Raw genomic sequence first — 18,877 nt, forward strand, 5'->3', positions numbered from 1 at the left:
TGACCTGAGACCTGCAAATGGATAAGGATATTTTGAAGACCATGAAATCCCAAGAAACAAAAGAAAAAATACAAATACCATGCTATTAGCCTAATAATTGTTGCTACAAAGAAAAAGAAGCAAGGGTCATAGTGAAGATCAGCCTACAGAATATAAAGAATATTAAAAAGTCAGAGAGTCCTAAATAGATAGTAAAGAAGATAGGCAAATAGATGCCACAAGTATGAAAAAAATGTTTAGCATTAAAAATCATTGGAAAAACGCAAATCAAAACTATGAAACATCATTTTGCTCAAGAAAGATTGCTTCTTTTCATGCAGACAAAAGATACCATATGATAACAATAGGGAATAATACGGAAATTCATTTGAAACTGAACATAGAACTACCATATGACTCAGCAATCCAATTTCTGGGTATATTTCCAAAGGAAATGAAGTCTGTTTGTCAAAGAAACATCTACACTCCCATGTGTAGCGAATCATTGTTCACAAATAACCAAGAAATGGAAACCACTCTGGGTTCATTAACTGCAAATGGGTGAAGAAGACACACAACACATACCCAATAGAAAACTATTCAGCTATAAAAAAACCAAATTCTGTCTTTTGTGACAACATGAATAGAATTGGAGCTCATTAGCAAAATAAGCCAGACAGAGAAAGACAAATATTCCCATCTTTATGTGGAAACTAAAATATCATTTCATAGAAATGAAGAACAGAGTTGAGACGTTCTTACAAACTAGGATAATTAAAGAACAAATGAGGGAAGGTTAAATAAAAGGCACCCCAAAAGTCAGGAATTCATTTTCTAGAACACAGTTGCAAGTAAAATGATTACTATAATATCTGGAAAACAAAACTATGAACATTTTGAACATGTAGAATTGAGTAATGTTTGAAGAGATAGGAAAAATGTTGATATATTATACAAAATATTTACAACACACACACACAAAGCAAGGAAATAAAACTACCACAAGAGAAATATTCTCGTCTATGGAAAAGTAAACCACCTTAGAATGACATAAAACTGGCTGATAAACACAGAAGACCAAGAACAGGGCTGTTTTATCAATCTGAAAGGACCTTATCATAGAATCATGCCTCATCATGGAGGGGTTTGAATGAATTCAAAGGTTGCTAGACTCCCAAAACTCACTGATTTAGATCTGGGAGAGGCAGACACACTGCAGGGAAGCAACAGGATATGAAGTTCCAGAGGAAACCAGATATGTGAACAATTGCTCTTTGGTCAAGCAAACAACCCATCTGGCCACACCCTTATTCAGCACTCAAGATCCCACAGTCCCCACAGAATGTACATTTGCCCTGTGCTTAGTTTTGGAGCCTCTCTTGCTTAAGTACAGAGTGTTTGAGGTTTTCATGCTCTTTTTAAATTTTCTGAAAATCGTAATGTTATGTGTTCCCATAGCCTTTTATGATTTTCTGTTTGTGTTATGAGGCCCCTGATTTCCATCCCATGCAGTAAAGGCATGAGGATCACATACTAACAGATAGCACCGGGTGGGGGTGGGGATTTAGTAGGATTTTTCTTCAACAGAAGAAATTGACCTGTCCACCTGGAAGGCTGAATGGGTGTTGTTTAATACCTGGTGATCTTTAGCTATTCTATGAAGCTAGGCTTCACCCAAACTCCCCAGGCTCCTCTTAAACATTGTTTCTCAGTCAACAGAACCCATTCTTGTGAAAGATGTTACAGTTGATTTGCAAGGCTTTAAGTTTTGTTGTGATGATGGTCATGAGGAAACTTTTTCCCCAGAGTTTTATTGTATTTAAGTATGTAAAAAATAAACCCATTGGGGTCAGACTACAGAAGTTTGAACCAGCTCCAGCTGAACCGAATTTTTGTCTTAGTTCACGGGAATTATTTTCCTGCCAGTCATGATCCTTACAGGGACCCCACACCACACATTGGTCCTGCTTTCTCTGCACCCTTCTACCTATCACTGTTTCTAGGGAAACTCTAGTCTATAGGGGAATGGAGAGATGACTCTCGTCACCTTCTTTGGTTTATTTCTCCGTTATTATCTCTACCACTTTAATTTTTTATAAGATGATTTCCTTAGTCTCATCTTTCTAAGATCATAAGTCACTGTATTCATTACCACTCACACCATCCTGAGTAGATTATTCTTCCTCCTCGGCTCAGTGGACTTAAATTAGTAAAGCAATACATCTCATTTGGTTAAATACCTATTGTGTTTCTAGAATTCTGAAAATACTTTGTGTCAGGCAAATTGTTTTATATAATTTCTGGTCTGGGAGGTCAAAAAGACACATCCTGTTGCTGTGTTCAGATGCATGACATCTTACCTTAACACTGTACTGATCAGTGGTTGAGATTATTTTAAATAACCTTTTTTTTTGGTTTTTCGAGACAGGGTTTCTCTGTGGCTTTAGAGCCTGTCCTGGAACTAGCTTTTGTAGACCAGGCTGGTCTCGAACTCACAGAGATCCGCCTGCCTCTGCCTCCCGAGTGCTGGGATTAAAGGTGTGCGCCACCATCGCCCGGCCTTAAATAACCTTTTTTAAAGATTATTTAACCAAATAAACAATGGTTAGATTATTTTGAAAGTCAGTAGTATAGAATTGTTCAACCTGTATAAAGATAGAGCCCACAAGATCTGCAGTCACAAATTGAAGCTGGTCAAGGCTACTATTACTATTTCAAGTGGAAAACCTAGTGAACGCAGGAGGGCAGAGAGGAGAGTGCCAGCATTCCCATACCATCTCAACTGCGGGGTGAGTAAGAGGGCAATGTGACATATTGAGGCAGGAAGTCAGTGGTGTACTGACTCCTTTCACTGTCTGAAGATGCCCTGACCCACTTATTATTCCAAAGTAACACCTGAATAATAAGAGCCAGTGAGTGTTGCCCTCTCTCTTTCTCTGGTATCCTGGCTGTCCTAAGGGAAACCACAGTCCAGTGAGGGAGGACTGGCAGGTCAGAGTCTCCGTTCCAGATGCTCTAGAACAATTAGTTTTGTGATAGTTTTAATTTTAACACTTTGATTTTTACTGATATGTGGTTCATAAAACATGAAATACATCATGTCAAACTGTGTAAAGATCTTTTAGTAGGTTCCCAGGGTTGCACAGTAATCACCACTGAACCCAATGCTTTTCGTACCCTGGACCCAGCCCTACTGTCTAGTCTCTTTCTGCTCTGTCCCTGGCAATACTGATCACTTACTATCTCTAAGGATTTTCTAATGTCCATATCAATGGAGTGAAACAACATGCCTTTTTTGTATCTAGCTTCTTTCATTGACCAAATGTTTTAAAGGTTCGTTAGTACAAGTTCCTTCAAAGCTCCCCAGACAGTTGGAACACGTAGCTGAAATGGTGACCACAGCAAGAGCGGCTGTCTTCTAAATTTAAAATGGAAGCACTGGAGGATGCAAGGCTTTAGATTTACGTTGGATTTTTAAACAGTCCTTGACATCCAAGGAGAATTAGTGGTTCTGTCTCTTTATCTCTGTGTCTCTGTCTCTCCCTGTCTGTCTGTCTCTCTCTCCACCAAAAGAACAGTGTTATTTCTACCAGCATCCTCACATTCCCCCTAGAGAACACTGATAGCTGTAAGAAATAGGTCAGATGCATAATAGTCCAGCCAAGCCTGGCTCAGTGTCACAGCAATCCCCAGTTAGTCCTCTGGCTCGATGAACTCCTGGGCGCTAACATTTGGATGAATTTTTGATTACTTGAGCATGAGGAGTGTACATCTCCTGCACCCACAGAATCTTTGGGATTTTTTTTAACAATGGATAAAGGTTAGGGGATAAATGAAATATGTGCTTGAAACTTGATCTCGTCTCTGCTTCATCTCAGGTTTGAGACATGTTCATCTAACCACAGGTAGATATTGGGGCTAATGACATGATAATTAACAAGAGAAATGCACTGTGGTCAAGTTGTCTGTTTTAATTATTTCAAGGCACTGCACCATCAGCTGGCAGTAGGCAGAAGTCTCCTGGAGAAGGATTGACTGGTACTTGCTGTTATCTGGATTATTATTCTCCTGAAACCTAGCACAGAAAATAATCCCGAAAGATCATATGTATTTACTGCCTCACAGCTTGTAGAATAGGCTTTTTGGGTCAAAGGTGAAAGACTTGCAAGGAGGTAAATGAGTCAGATTGCAGTAAAATCCTAGAGTCTCTTAAGATGTTAAGAAGACGAGGCAAGCATGACTGGACTCTATTCTGTTGCAAATGTGGAAACAGGGGTTCAGCTTGGAAAATCAGTAAAGAGCTATATAAGAAAATGTTTACTGATGATTCAGGTAAAAACTCATTAATGTCTTGCTATCTTATTGATAGGTCTATACCCGGGCAAATTTTTAAAAAAAAAAAAAAATGAAACAGATTTGGTATTATGCTGTTATCACTTGAAAAGCTGAATAGTTTAAAATGATATACATGTTGAATGCTCTCTATCATTTAAGACATACAAATGTATATTTATCCCCAAATCTTTGGTGGTAAGTCAACCTGGCCCCTTTTTAAAAATAAGTCTGCCAAATAAAGCTATATCTTTGCATAATACATCCATAATGCATTTTTCAAACTTTAAAGTTTTGGTATCATTAAAGTGAAGCAAAATTTAAGACATTTGTGAAGCTAGGAGAGTTCAGAACTTACAGATTTTTAAATGTCAAATTTTTACACTGCCTTGCCAGCTCTTATTTCAACAACAATTTCAGATGTGAGGGAAGCTGAGACTTATTGCAAATGCACCGTTTTGAAACACTTGATTTTGTACAAGGCTTGACTTTTTCTCCAAATATGCTATCAGTGTACTAAGTTAATTTGTATAATTAGAAATTATATACAAAAATGTAGCTGGCAGGGATTCAGGAGAGAGCTGAAATATGGCTATGGCAATAAACTTCCTAGCATTTAGTGGATTGGGAATAGTGATTATTACTATTTTGAGTGGGAATGAAGGTCACTGATTAGCATGGTAGGTGAAGTAAAGAGAAAACTGCCAGAAAACTCCTACTGTACAGGAACAAACATAGACTGAATTATTATTTCATAAGCAAGTCAAAAAACAGCATTTAAAATGGGCTTCTTATATACTATTTTAAGATCAGTAATGTGATAATTGCCAGATGTCAGACACTGAGCTTCAGAATTTAGATGATTCTGTTGGTCTTGGGTTTTGTTCTTATCTAGATAAAACTGTCCCCTTGGTTCTTACTCATGAAAAAGAAATTTTATTTTGGGATTTGTAGAAGCCCACACAGTTAAGAGAGTTAAAGAGATCTTGGACTTTTAAGTGTTAAAAAACAAGTTAAAGACAGTGGGACTTTAAAAATTGTACTATGTTTATTTTATTTTGTGAAATTAATATGAGATCTTAAAGAAATGTAAATAAAAGATTATGACTTACTGTAATGTTTTTGGATGTCAAGGTAGACAAGGTGTACAATGTTATAGTTTTCATCAAATTGATACAATCCTGAACATACATGGGAAGAGGGACTCTTATGTGAGAAATTGCCTCCATCAGACTGTCCTGTGAGCATGTCTGTGGGACATTTTCTGATTTTTTGATTGATATGAGTGGTCCCAACCTGCCGTGGACAGTGTCATCTCTAGGCAGGTTAACTTGGGCTATGTAGGAAAAGGAGCTGATCTAACTAGAGGTCAGCTAGAAGCTTCATCACTCCCGACTAGTATTCATGATACCTGAAGGGATTCTGCTCACCCCTGAGAAGAAGGTATTCCTCAATATCACCCAGATACAAACCCTGTGACCTCCAACATCGAGCGGCCTTCAGGACACATTGGTAAAAGAGAAGCACAAATGCTATGGGAGTAGCTTTACAATTGGATTTAAGACCTACACCATGGCAAAGAACCCATACCTGACACTGGCAAAATAACTAAGATTCTGAGACTAGATAGGTCATGGGACTAAGGGAAAACCTACGATTATTCTGCTAAAGGATCATAGCAATAAAATTACTCCTAGGCCATACTGTTATATCCATAGACCTTGCTCATTCCACACCAAAGAATCTTCTTGAGGTAGATGGGAATTAACAAAGAGAAAAACTATCAGAAAATGTGCACAGAGTGAGATTGTAGCATGCTCAATTCTAAATATGATGTCTTCATGAAAGCCCTCCTCTCAAGACTCAGGAGTCTATGCCGAAGAGGATGCAGATATTTTAAGAGGAAGAAGTGATAGATCAGTACGAGGAAGCAGTATCTTCCAGACACACGTAAATTCACAGAGACCATGGCAGAATGCACAAGATCTGCACAGGTTCAAGCCAGAATGCATCCCAGTTCTGAGAGGGGGAAGTGGACAAGGCACTAACCAAAAAGGAGATGGAAATTTTTAAATATAAAAAAAAAATAAACCATGAGAAAAAAAAAACTATTTGCAACTGACTCACTGGCAAAGGGAAATCATTTTTCTTAATGAGTATCACTGGGTTTATCAATCATATTCCAGGGAAATCATATTAAGGAAGAGGTGGCCAACCAAAAGAACTCAATGATATTTTTATAGACTTTATGTTTCATTTTGTTTTGACTTTTTTATTGGTCTTCTATCTATTTGTTTTGATTTTCATTAGGGGCTTATTTCTTTGCTCTTTTGCTTTTGTTTTAGTTTTTCAGAGAGAAAAGAATAAGAAAGGAAGAGGGGGGACAGAAAACATAAAATTGAGTGACTAGAGATGGGAGGATATGGGAGGACTTGGAAAGAAGCGAGCACAATCAAAATTGTAAAAAAAAATCAATAAAAAAGTGTAGAATTCCTCTCTGATCTAGTAATTCCACTTCTAATTATACCTTCAAATTGAAAGCAGGGTCTCAGAGAGATATATCTTCAGATATGTTGATATTAATGTTCCATATATTTAAAACAGGAAGTATAAGGCAAAAATAAAAAGAAAGGAACGAGGAAAGGAAGAGAGGGAAGAAAAAAGAAGGAAGGAATAGAGGGAGAGAGCAGGAGAAAGGAAAAGAAAGAAAGAGAGAGAGAGAGAGAGAGAGAGAGAGAGAGAGAGAGAGAGAAAGAAAGAAGGAAAAAGAAAGAGGAAGAAAGAAGAAAAATTTGGGTGATTAAGAGCAAACCAGTAAGCAGCTTTCATTCATGGTCTCTGCTTCATTTCCTGCTGCCAAGTTCCTGTCTTGAGTTCCTGCCATGGCTTTCCTGGATGATTGATTGTAATCTGTAAATTAAATCATTTCCCTCTCCATTGTTTCCATCAGTCTATTTTCTTGAAGAAACAGAAACCAAACTATGACAGGCAATTTCAAAATGTCTAAAATTTTACATTGTCTTTTCTTTTCTCAAAGTTTATTAACTAAATGTTAGAAACATGGAAGCTGTTGCTAGAAGCCTGGGTTTGGAAATGACTGTTTGTTACCTTATGGTTAGTCTTCTTATTGTGGGACATAAATACTCAAATTCAGTGAAGAGATAGAACATGTCTGTTAAGATTATAGACACCCTGAGAATGCTATCAAGGCCATAACAGCCATTCTGCTGTGCTGACTCTAAGACTACCCCATGCCTCCTGATGATCACTTGCAATTATGGGCTTCTCTGATCTATAGTTATAGTGCATGATCAAGACTGAAGCAGATATAGTGCCTGAGTCCAATTGGGGAAGCATCAGTGTGGTGACCTAACTACTGATCTACTGTTAGGACCTGAGACCATAAGGAGATCTGATTTTGAAGTTAATTTGTTAACGTATTTCCCCGAAGATACTAGGTGATTACTAAGTACTCAGACTAGATTTTTTATGACCTTTCCAGAGTGTCCCACTGTACAAGAAGTAATATAATAGTGCACTGTATACATTTACCACCAGAATTACTAATATGGTTCACTTAGCAGTTTGACATTGCTTGAAAGAGAAGCCTACAAAGGTCTCCTATCCAAGGGGAGAGATGAGGTATATTTATACAGCACTGTCCTTATACCTCATGGAATTGTTTCAATCCCATTAGCTTCTTGTTGTTTAATGAGAAGTAACCTTAAAGGCTCATTGTATTACTTTTTTCATTAAAACTATCTCAACTGTATCTTATATATTTTTTTCTCCACAACTCAGCATTGTTCCCATGATATTTCAAATGTGGTGATACAGGAGTGAGAACGCAAGTAACTCTAATAACAGACTTGTTTCTGACATATAAAACCTATCTGAAATAAAACTCAACTCTTCTACCTGGGAAGCACTTTGGGCTTTCTGAGACTAGAAGTTTGAGATCTGCAAAGCTGGGTATCTGCAAAGACAGCAATCACACTTTCTATTCTGTCCTAGGTGGGGCTTTCCTGAATCACAGAAGAAAATTAAAAATACAAAAATAAGCAAGCCATAAATGGGAGGGGAAATCATCTTAAATGGTTTTAAAACTACTTTCCTTCAGGAAAGGACTCAGTTTATGCTTCCATTAAAATATTGCTGATATAAATGTTTCAATTTTCCATTAGATAGTTTATCTTCCATTTGAAACATGAATTTATTTAGGATGAGAGAACAGTAGTCGAGATAATGAGCTAGAAGATTCCAGATAAGTGCCAGAACTACTCACAGCAGTAATATGTTCAGAAAATAGAAGCATATTTATCTTTAGAGTCTTTCAGAAACAGAAAGCTCTGCTTCAGAGTGGAAGCAAGGGACAGAGTTCAGGCTCAGCCGCCTGAAAGGAGAGCAGCTGGCTTCAGATTTCTTGCTAATATCACATTTACTTAGTAGCCTGGCAGGTGGGCTCCTTAGCTAGCTTCAAGCTGCCGCTTTAATGAGGTCCCCCTTCCCTGAGAGTCGCCTTTATATGAAATATTCGTTATCATTTCTGTCTACATTCACCATTCAAAGGACTCTGGGACACCACTAAATTAGCACATCTCTAGAAGAGCCTCACAAAGAGGCTCTTCATTGGGTCCTATTGATCAGAAGAAACTTTTCACATGCTGTTAAGACATTTAATTGCTCTGGGGCAATGAGTGTTCCAACTTTTTTGGTCCATTTGCTGCCAGTTTCCCACTAGTGTTAAAAATCAGCATGCTATTTATTGGTAGCTGGCCCAACAAAATATCACAAACTTCTTGAATGAGATTGCCTTAACACTCTTTTGACTAATTGAAGAATTGATCTCTAATGAAGAAACTTGGATTGCAAATGTTTGATTTCAAGTGCAAACGGACATTGAGGATTCCTAGCAGTAAGAATAGGTTTAATAGAATATCAGTTTCTGGAAGGTTGCCCTCACCACTAACCACAACACACACACACACACACACACACACACACACACACACACACACACACAATCTTGGCTATAGTATTTTTTCTACCATCAACTGAACAACCACATAATTAAGAAATATCACAAAACATCTAACAAGAAAACAGACACAGACATAAAAGAAGACATAATCTTTCTCTTAAAAATTAATTTTATAAAGAAAACCAGTGAACTTACTCAAATTTTAAAATGTTAGCTGTAAGGTATGTGGGATGTTAACGTCTTTGCAAGGCATCTGTTTGAACTGATATTTCACCCACGGCTCCTGCCCAGCAGACCAAGCTGAAACAACATTGCTTCTGTTTTGTGCCATAAAATTACACTGAATTCTGAAACAGACCAACTTTCAAAATCAAAAAACAAATACCAAACAAATTCACATTAACCAATCAGAAGGGACCTAATTTACCTAAGATACTAAACACTAGACCCTGCAAGAAGAGTAACTCCAAAATTACTAATCAAAGAATAAAATAAAATTACTAATAAACTTTACATCTGTTACTTCTGTACTCCTTAGTTTTGTTTTGATTTGGGTTTTGTTTTCGGTTTTTCTGCCTTTAAAGTCAGGCTCTTCTGCTCAGTTCATTGGAACAATCGTTCTATTCTTATAAAATGCGGGCATTCCTCCATTAAAAATTACATATCAAACATAAAAAATAAAATCTTTAAACTTGCTACAATTTTATCTCAAAATTTGATATTTTCCTTATGGGTTTTTGGCTGCATCCTTTCTCTGCAATTTAAAGTGTATGTCATTCCAAAAATTTGATATCATTATTTCTGGATTACCAACTACCATACATGGTGAGCCAATTTCTATTGCTTTGTTAAAGTACCTTAGCTTCTCTGTATAATTTTGAAAGAACATATTTGGCTTATAGCATTTGAGATCTAAGAATACGGCACCGACATTTAGTGGCTACATCCCTGCAAAGAAGATGGTAGGTATCATGGTGGAAGTTGTATGAGCAGGAGACATGAAAGGATGAAACTGTAAGCCAGAAGAAGGTCCACTGGTGACCAGGTCACATCAAGGATCCTTTCAGAATAACTAAGCATCCTGATGAGCAGCATGAACATCCTCTGAGGTCATGGCCTCTCAAGGTTAAATCTCCACCTTGTAAAGATCCCCACCTCTTCCCAAAGTTACCTTTCTATTGATCAAACAAACGTCTATCCCCTGAAAGTTTGGGGACTTAAACTATATTAGAACACAGAAACAGCTGCGATACCAGTGTAACATGCAGAAACATTGTCTAGAAAGGTTCACAAGCTTTTCCTTAATATCTTATTTCGGCTTAAAAATCAAGTGTCCTCTGAATCGTTCTTGAATCCTTGAAGCCTCCCAGATAGGTACAAATGTCCAAACACACCCTGACTCTTTATCATGTTAGATTTCTCTAAAAATGAGAAATTTTTACATAATACTGTTGCTAAGCTGCTGAAGACGCGAGAAGAGACCCTGATTTATCCTTCTTTGATTAACATTATTTAAGAAAAAAAAGTTATTATTCTTAATACATTATTGAAGTCCTTAATTTCCATGTGTGTGTGGGCCTTCTAAAATTAGCGTTGCTATTGAATTCTAATTTTAAATCATGGTGATCCAATAGGATACATGGGGTTACTCCAATTTTATGGTATCTGTTGGGGTTTGCTTTGCTATAGTATGTGGTCAATTTTTGAGAAAGTTCCATGAGATGTTGAGAAGAAGGTACATCCTTTTATATTAGGATGGAATGTTTATTGAGAACTACCTTTAAAATACAGGCAACATTTTATCTTAACTATCCAATAGACACCTTTCTGCTAAAAAGTCAAAAATTTCTTGAAGACCAGAGACATTTAAAAACATATGTGTTTGTTACAACTTTTAGAACTGTTTAGAGAACATAATCATTTCCCACTACAGAATATTTCTTTGCAGAAGTAATGCATAAAATAGTGTTGAGAATGACAACATAAGAGAACATAAAATGCATAAAAAACACTCTCTCCAAGTAATGCATTTTGGATGAGGCTAAAGTAATAAAAACAATAAATATTTTATGTGATGCCATAGAACCCATTTCCATCAGACAGGAGAAGGAAAGAAGCCATGTGAGCCATATTTGCCACTGAATTTCTCACTTACTCCTCACTATGTTGCTTCTGTATAAAATAATTGCTGAGGTTATACATGTTACAAACTAAACCAATAGTTCTTGATAATTCAAAAATGTATATAAATATCAAATAGAACATAGTTCATTTAGATAGTACAATCACATTGCCAATTCTTCAATATGTAGACAATGCTTACCATGTTAGAACTGATTGAAAAAAATCCAAATGCCTAAAATCTTTTCTGCAAAATACTATAAAGTAACAAAAAAGAGTGGAATGGTGGTTAAAATGCTACACTAATATTACTTTTTGAGATTTACTATTCTACATGTTCAAGTTATTGTTCTCACAATATTCTGTATTGGTTTCTAACTAAATATTTTCATGATAATATCACAGATATTGAAAACACAAAACATAAATTGGAGGACTTGCCACTTTCAGATATCCTGGTACCATTCATTTGGGGGGATACTGCTTTCAGAGAAGGCAAATAGATACATTCCCACAGGACTCCAGATATAGCTTATGAACAAAAAGTGAAAATCTCCCAGCCCTGTCAGTTACTAGACACTAGGTCTCGATGAAGTCACTTCTGAGTTATAATGTGCTGTATTTGTAAACTGAGAAGACTAAAATATGTGGTCTCTAAGGCATCTTCAGCATTCTAGCACGCATAGTTATAACCATTTACATGACTATTAACTCAGAAATGTTTGTCTGTTGCCTAAAGTGTTTGTGTAAGAGCCTCTCTCAATGGCAATTCCATGCACAGTGCTCAAACACTAACTACTAAACACAGTTTGGCATTGCCCTCCACCATAGAAAACTGAAGTGATTGCTTCATGTTAGTTGCCATCCAGAGTCTGAGACATGAATTATGAGTGAATTATAAAAAATTTTAGTTATCAGACATTTTTATTGAAAGTTTGCATAAAAGAGTTTCAACAAGGGCTGGGTATGTTGCTTGGTGAAGTGCTTGCTTAGTGTTGATGAGACCTTGAGCTCCATCTTCAGCACACACACAAATGAATTCATATTCATCATTCTACTTAAGAGTCTATGCAAACTATAAATCATTTTTTTTAATTTGCCTGGTTTGATGTTGAAAATTGTCAAATATCAGCTAAGATGCACATGATAAATACATAAATATTAATGTTATGCATATTAAACACCAAATAACTCATATTTAAATCGGGATTTCATAATGAAATTAAATATAAAAAAGAGATGGTAGGATTAAAATATGCAATGAAATATTTCTTCCTTCAATTTTGGGTCTAATTCCTTCTTAATGTACAAAAATAAAAGTGTAAGTCCTTCGAGGCCAAGAAATTCAGTTTTTTACTTATTTTTAATCTCAGTATGCAAAAATCTAACATTGCAAATATATTAGAGCCCAAATAATCACATTAAGAAAGCATACTGCTCACAAAAATTATAGTCATTTTTCAGATCTTTTATAATTAATAATTTAAGTAATTTTATGCCTGAATAAAAAAAAAGTTTACTTTTAAAAAAAACTCGTAATTTTTTAGCAGGTCATGTAAATCTTGACTATGTTTTTGAAAGTTCTTTTTTTGTTAATTAAATTTATTCACTTATTTTACGTCTCCACCACAGTTTCTCCACCCTCCTCTCCTCCCATTTGCTCTCTCCTCTTCCCCTCTTCCCTCTCATCCCTCAATCTATTCCTCCTATGTTTCTGTTCAGAAAGGCCTCCCATGAATATCAACAAAGCATAGCATATCAATTCGAGGTAGGACTAGGCTTCTTCCTTTGTATTAAGCCTGGGCAAGACTACTGCCCATGAGGAATAGGTTCCTAAAACCTAGCCAAAATACACAAGGGGCAGTCCTTGCTCCCATTGCTAGGGATCCCACAAGTCACAAGTAGAAAAGCTATACCTCTGTCACACATATGTAGAGGGCCTATGCTGGTTCCATGCAGGCTCCCTGGCTGTCAGTTCAGACTCTATGAGCTTCTATGAGCCCAGGTAAGTTGTTTCTGTGGGTTCCCTTGTGATGGCCTTGTGGTGTTATCTGTAAATTTTAGTATGGCACCTGACCAACTGTAGAAATACAAGCATTTAAAACACATTGCTACACTCTTAAACAATTTTATATTTTTGGTTTTGTTTGCTTTGTTTTTTGTTTTGTTTTGTTTTGTTTTCAGTGTGGTTTGGATTTATCTCAGGATGCAAGAGATAATAAGTAAGAACTCTACCACTGAGCCACATTCAAGCTTCTAATTTTCAGGGGCACTATTTAATCTTATATATTCTCTTGTTCTAAACTTAAATTGTCAAACTATTTTACTTTAGAAACCCACTGCTGAAATGTTGGGGGAGAGCTAAGAATCCTAATTAACTGGAAAAGAATCAAGGAACCAGCACATCCCACATGGCTTTGACAGAATCCACTCACAGTGGGAGAGTGTTTAAATTCACAAAAGTCTACCTCTTTGAGCTTTGTGTTTCTCATGGGAAATTATATCAACTGACTGAGAGAACTACTCAGCAAGATGGTCAGAACTATTAACACCCAATAAGAGCCGACTGAAGGGGCTCTTCATGACCTCGGGACATAAGGGGGTATCGTGGTCATCTAGGAACTTTATATCTACTTCGGAGCACTTCTAGCTCAAATTCCATTTACCAATCCTGAAAGAATCCACATTTTGTAGAGTGAGATGATTCTCAGGGAAAAGGCCATGCCCTAAATCCTCTCTGTGAGGACTGGCCACAAGTACATGAAGTTCAAAGTTGGAGCCGAACTGGCAATTAAAACTTTAATAGAGGAATTATGCACCAACCAAGCCAGTAGTAATTCAGAAAATCACAGAGCTTGAAATCTGGACGGCACCTCAGAGATCCAGTCTGGTTCTCTCATTTCTCAGAGGAGCAACTTCACATTGGTTGGTAGCTCTTTGACTGCAGAGCTAGTGGGGGCAAACCAGATAAATCTGCATATCCTTTCACTCTGCCCTGAGAGCCCCTGAAGTAGCCAACTGTGTGGCCATTTCCACCTCTTGCTTCATTTACTGAATAGAATAGCATATTAATAGTTTCAGTTACTGGGTATAACAGCACATTAATAAATGTTAAGGTATCAAAAGTATTAGAGAACTATTTTCATTATTTCTTATAAGGATAAACATGATTCGATAAATTTATAGTTAAATTAAGCTTGATGTGCATATTTAATTAGATTTCCTGTGAAGCCATGTGTACCTCTCCTGGTCTTGATCGAGGCATTATAGGTATCTCAGGAAGTCTATTAGCAAGCCTTGTATAAATCCTCTGTAGTCTTTCTCACAATTGGCTACCATTGTTGATGTGTCGTCCCCACTGCCCCAAATCTCAGGGTGTGTGAGGACAGAGACCCGTTTTATTACCTCCTGCATTTTTTTGTTTATGAAGTTCTTGATATACACTATGGTATTTTATAAAATAAATAAAATGAAAGAATTTGTGTTCTTGCCTGAGTCTGAAGTCGCTTTCAAATTAGTACACAACCTTGACAAAGCACTTATCCTACCTGAGCCTCAAACACCACATTTAAAAAATACATAATATATTTTTTTCAAGAGATGCACCTAGAGCCAGTATAAAACTATAGACAAGAATTTTTCAATTTGCTGCTAGAAAACTCCTTCCAGTCATTATAGTTGTGCATTGGCTAGTTACTTTTGGAAATATAATTCCTAAAAAGGAGAGAAGATATATATATACATTCATGAGCATTTATGGGAGAATTGAACATTGAAATACTAATTCAAAACCTGGAGGAACAGGCTAACTTGAGATGTGATGATACCCCCACTTTCCCCCATAAAATTTCTACAGAGTTTGCGGACTATCTGAACAGCATGAAATGATGACTAGAGAATGCTTGCCCACGCACGACATCCTGGAAATTGCCAAAACTACAGAAATACAACAGTTTGCTTGATCTTCTCTCGCCTACTCTTCTCCTAAAAAGCATTTTATTACACTTTCTTATTCATTTACTTGGAGGAAGTACATGTGCTGTGGCACAGACTTTGGGGTCACATGATCACATTCAGGGATCAGCTTTCTTTCCACTATGAGGGTTCTTCTGCACCTTTGCCTACTGAGCCATCTCATCCACCCAGCCCACTACGATTTGAAGACCTATACATGACGCATATCCTGCCTAACCGCACAAGAAAGGAATACTGCAGGAAGAGGCCAGAAGGAATATAAACAAGCAAGCCTAGTGTCTTTACCTCCATGTAAGTGCTGCCCTCTTTGTGCCCAGGCATTTTTGATACAGCTGTCCATTTGTGAACAAATCTACGCTTAAGAATTCAAGTTTACCTGAAAATGCAGAAATATCTTCATTCTGTGAAACTTTTATATACATAAGATCTGGGTTAATTAAACATGTTAGACCTCTCTTGTTAGTCTGTGTGTTTTGTCATCGTGTCCTTTGTAAGACCTGCAGCAGGTGGAGAAGGGATTGTTCTATTTGTCCTCTGCAGACATGAACACAAACCAGGTTGGATGTGGCTTTCAGTGTTGCCTCTAAGAGGACAGCCACTTCACCTGCTTGCATACCATGATCCTCGAATTCCAGGTGATAACATTAATAACAGTTTTTCTATCTCCCCTCCACATTTATTGTACAACTAATAAATTTCCACCTATATGGAAATTAATGTTATCAAAATCAAGCAATGTATCATTATTAAAATACTACAGTAGTGTTCTCACATGTCCCCTACAGAGATATAATTTGTGTTAAATCAGCTGCATAGACCGCCTCCTGTGTGAGCAGGTTTAATAATAGTGTAAAAGCTAACATATCACCATCTGCTTAGCATTATGTACTCCTGACTATGTTTGGCTACAGTTAATGCCTGACTTGACAAGTATGTAGTGGCATATAGATTTAACACCCTTTTCTATTGAACTGTATACCCCCAGGTTTCTCAATATTATCAACGTCTCAGATTTACATTTCATTGCTCACTACGTGGTCTACAGATTAGTACTCTACCTCCATCTGTACTGAACAAAACATACTCCATTAATACATCGTACTGATCAGCTGCATAATAGCAGCATATAACAAAGTATGAAGCAATAATGCTATGATTTTCTAGTTCACAAATCTATGCAGCAATGGGAACCGATCTGGGTGAAGCTAGATCTGATTCGTATTGCTCATGAGTTTAGGTCCACTCCCTGATTCCTTCTCTTTTGTAGACCAGAGGTTGTCTAAAACAAGCTCTTCTCTAAGGGAAATAGCAGAACAGTGCTAGAAAGTCCACAGGCAAACTGATCCTCCAATAAAACAGCATCATCTGTGATAACATGACCAAGCCTATGACCAGTGGAGAAGAGAACCAACCTTTTCATTCAACAAATGAAGGGATTCACATTCTATAAAACATATTTCTAATCGAAATTTTCAGTTATGCTGAGTTGACTTATCAAAATAACTATTTGGGTGGTTGACGATAATTTTATTTTAAAAGGTCTTTAACTGGAATTTAGACTACTCTGTTTTTTCCAGTTAGGCTTCCAGTTCTTCTGGAAATTAGTGTACTTTGTCCTACATAAGAATGTCCTTTTGAATAATTGAGATAAATTTCCAATTAATGTCCCCAAAGTCTTTAGAAATTTCTCCATTAGTTCATTGTTCAAAGTCCCTAGAAACAAATGGGTTGGTTAGCATATAATTCATAATACAGAAATTGATTGTCAATTCTAGTGTATTGCTCACCATCAACACCCTAATTTCTACAGTCATTCAGAAGCACCTATGCAAAAGAGATGAAAATTTAAACTTTATTTATTGATTGATGCTGGGATCAAATGTACCTCTGTAACTTGTATATGCAAATTTTGAATCTCTAAGTTCAAAAATAATGAAAAGAAAAAAACTGTGTCCACAACAGAGTCTCACTCCTAATGACTTCTGTTGTAATCTAGAATTTGTATGATTTTATAATGTTCTCATTAAATTTGGCTCACCATTTGGCCTTAATATTAAAATTAGAGTTTTAAAGGTGTTTGCTTTTTTACTAATGCAAAATGTCACTTTTACAGATAAAATTGCTTTGAAATGAAAACTCTATCCTCTGATGAGGTTGCAAGGTTTAGCTCATCTTCCCTTTTGTGTATGGGGGACATGGGTCACTTCCACTCTAGACAAGTGGACTGCCCCCAAGTTCTGCTTCACTCCATACCTTCTCAATAAATGTAGGTGAGACTGGCTTCTATTTAATAAACCACTGATGGTTGCCATCTGTTCCAGCACAAGAATATGTATTTCCATTCACTATGATTTCTTGTTTGCTTATATTCATAGGTACATAATATGCACATGGGTTTCTTACCTTATCTTTCAGGCCTTTTTCTTTATGTGCATTAAAACCTTCTTATGTAGACTTCTCTCATTACTCTGCTTATTTTCAATTTTTATGGATTGTACCTGGCTCATAATACACAGGTTTATTTTAACAATCATCTGGAAAGTATAAAGTTAAATAAAGCATTCACCCTCCTACACAGCAATGTAACATGGAGGGACCTGCTTGTCGGGGTTTCTGTCCTGCCCGGTACCCCACAGCTGGCAAGCCCCAAAGAAAATCACACAGAGATCTCCATAAGTTATAAAACTGATTGGCCCATTAGCTCAGTCTTCTTATTAGCTCTTGTAGTTTATATTAATCCATTATTCTTATCTATGCTAGCCACACAGCTCGGTACCTTTCACAGCCGGGCAGGTCACATGTTGCCTCTTCAGTGGTCTAGGCTGGACTGGGAGGAATGGGCTTCCTCCTTTCCAGCATTCTCCTGTTCTCATCGCCCCTCCTATACTTCCTGTCTGGTTGACCCACCTATACTTCCTGCCTGGCCAATCAGCGTTTTATTAAAATACATGATTGACAGAATACAGACAATTCTCCTGCACCACAGAAAGACATTTGACATGCATATCTGAGATGTATCTCTTCATATTTATTCTTATAATTATTCCAGAGTACTCTTATTCTGTTTATTTTGTTCCTGTTTCATTTTTTGAGAATTATACACATTGGTACACTATATTTACATCATTTACACTCCTCCCTTTCCTGCTTTCAAACAGAATTTCTACATTTGAGTAAAAATAAGAAGCTATTTTCTTGATTTTATAATTTCATTAACAATGCAGTAATTGAATGTGTAATTTTATATTTAGACTATCAAGGGGAGTTTTAAATATGATTTACCTTTTCAAATAAATTATTTTTCATCTTTAATATACTATTGATATTGCAAATTATTTCTCCTGTGTGAAGCATTAAAGTCATCTATTTTACAGTCAGTGTGCAAGAAGCTAAACACAAACTTAACTGATATTGGTCAGATTTATTAAACATATCATCTAAACAATAATTAAAGGAAAGGAATTTGAGAGAGAGTTGGGGAGGATTGCT

General features: G+C 36.7%; 1 protein-coding gene across 1 annotated transcript in view; it reads right to left on the reverse strand.

Moving 5' to 3' along the window:
* The window catches only part of Rit2 (Ras like without CAAX 2), a 321,744-nt gene that overhangs the window by 195,023 nt on the left and 107,844 nt on the right, over positions 1-18,877 (reverse strand). The window lies entirely within an intron of this gene.

This window comes from Arvicola amphibius, chromosome 5, assembly GCF_903992535.2.
Source record: "Arvicola amphibius chromosome 5, mArvAmp1.2, whole genome shotgun sequence".
NCBI lineage: Eukaryota > Metazoa > Chordata > Mammalia > Rodentia > Cricetidae > Arvicola > Arvicola amphibius.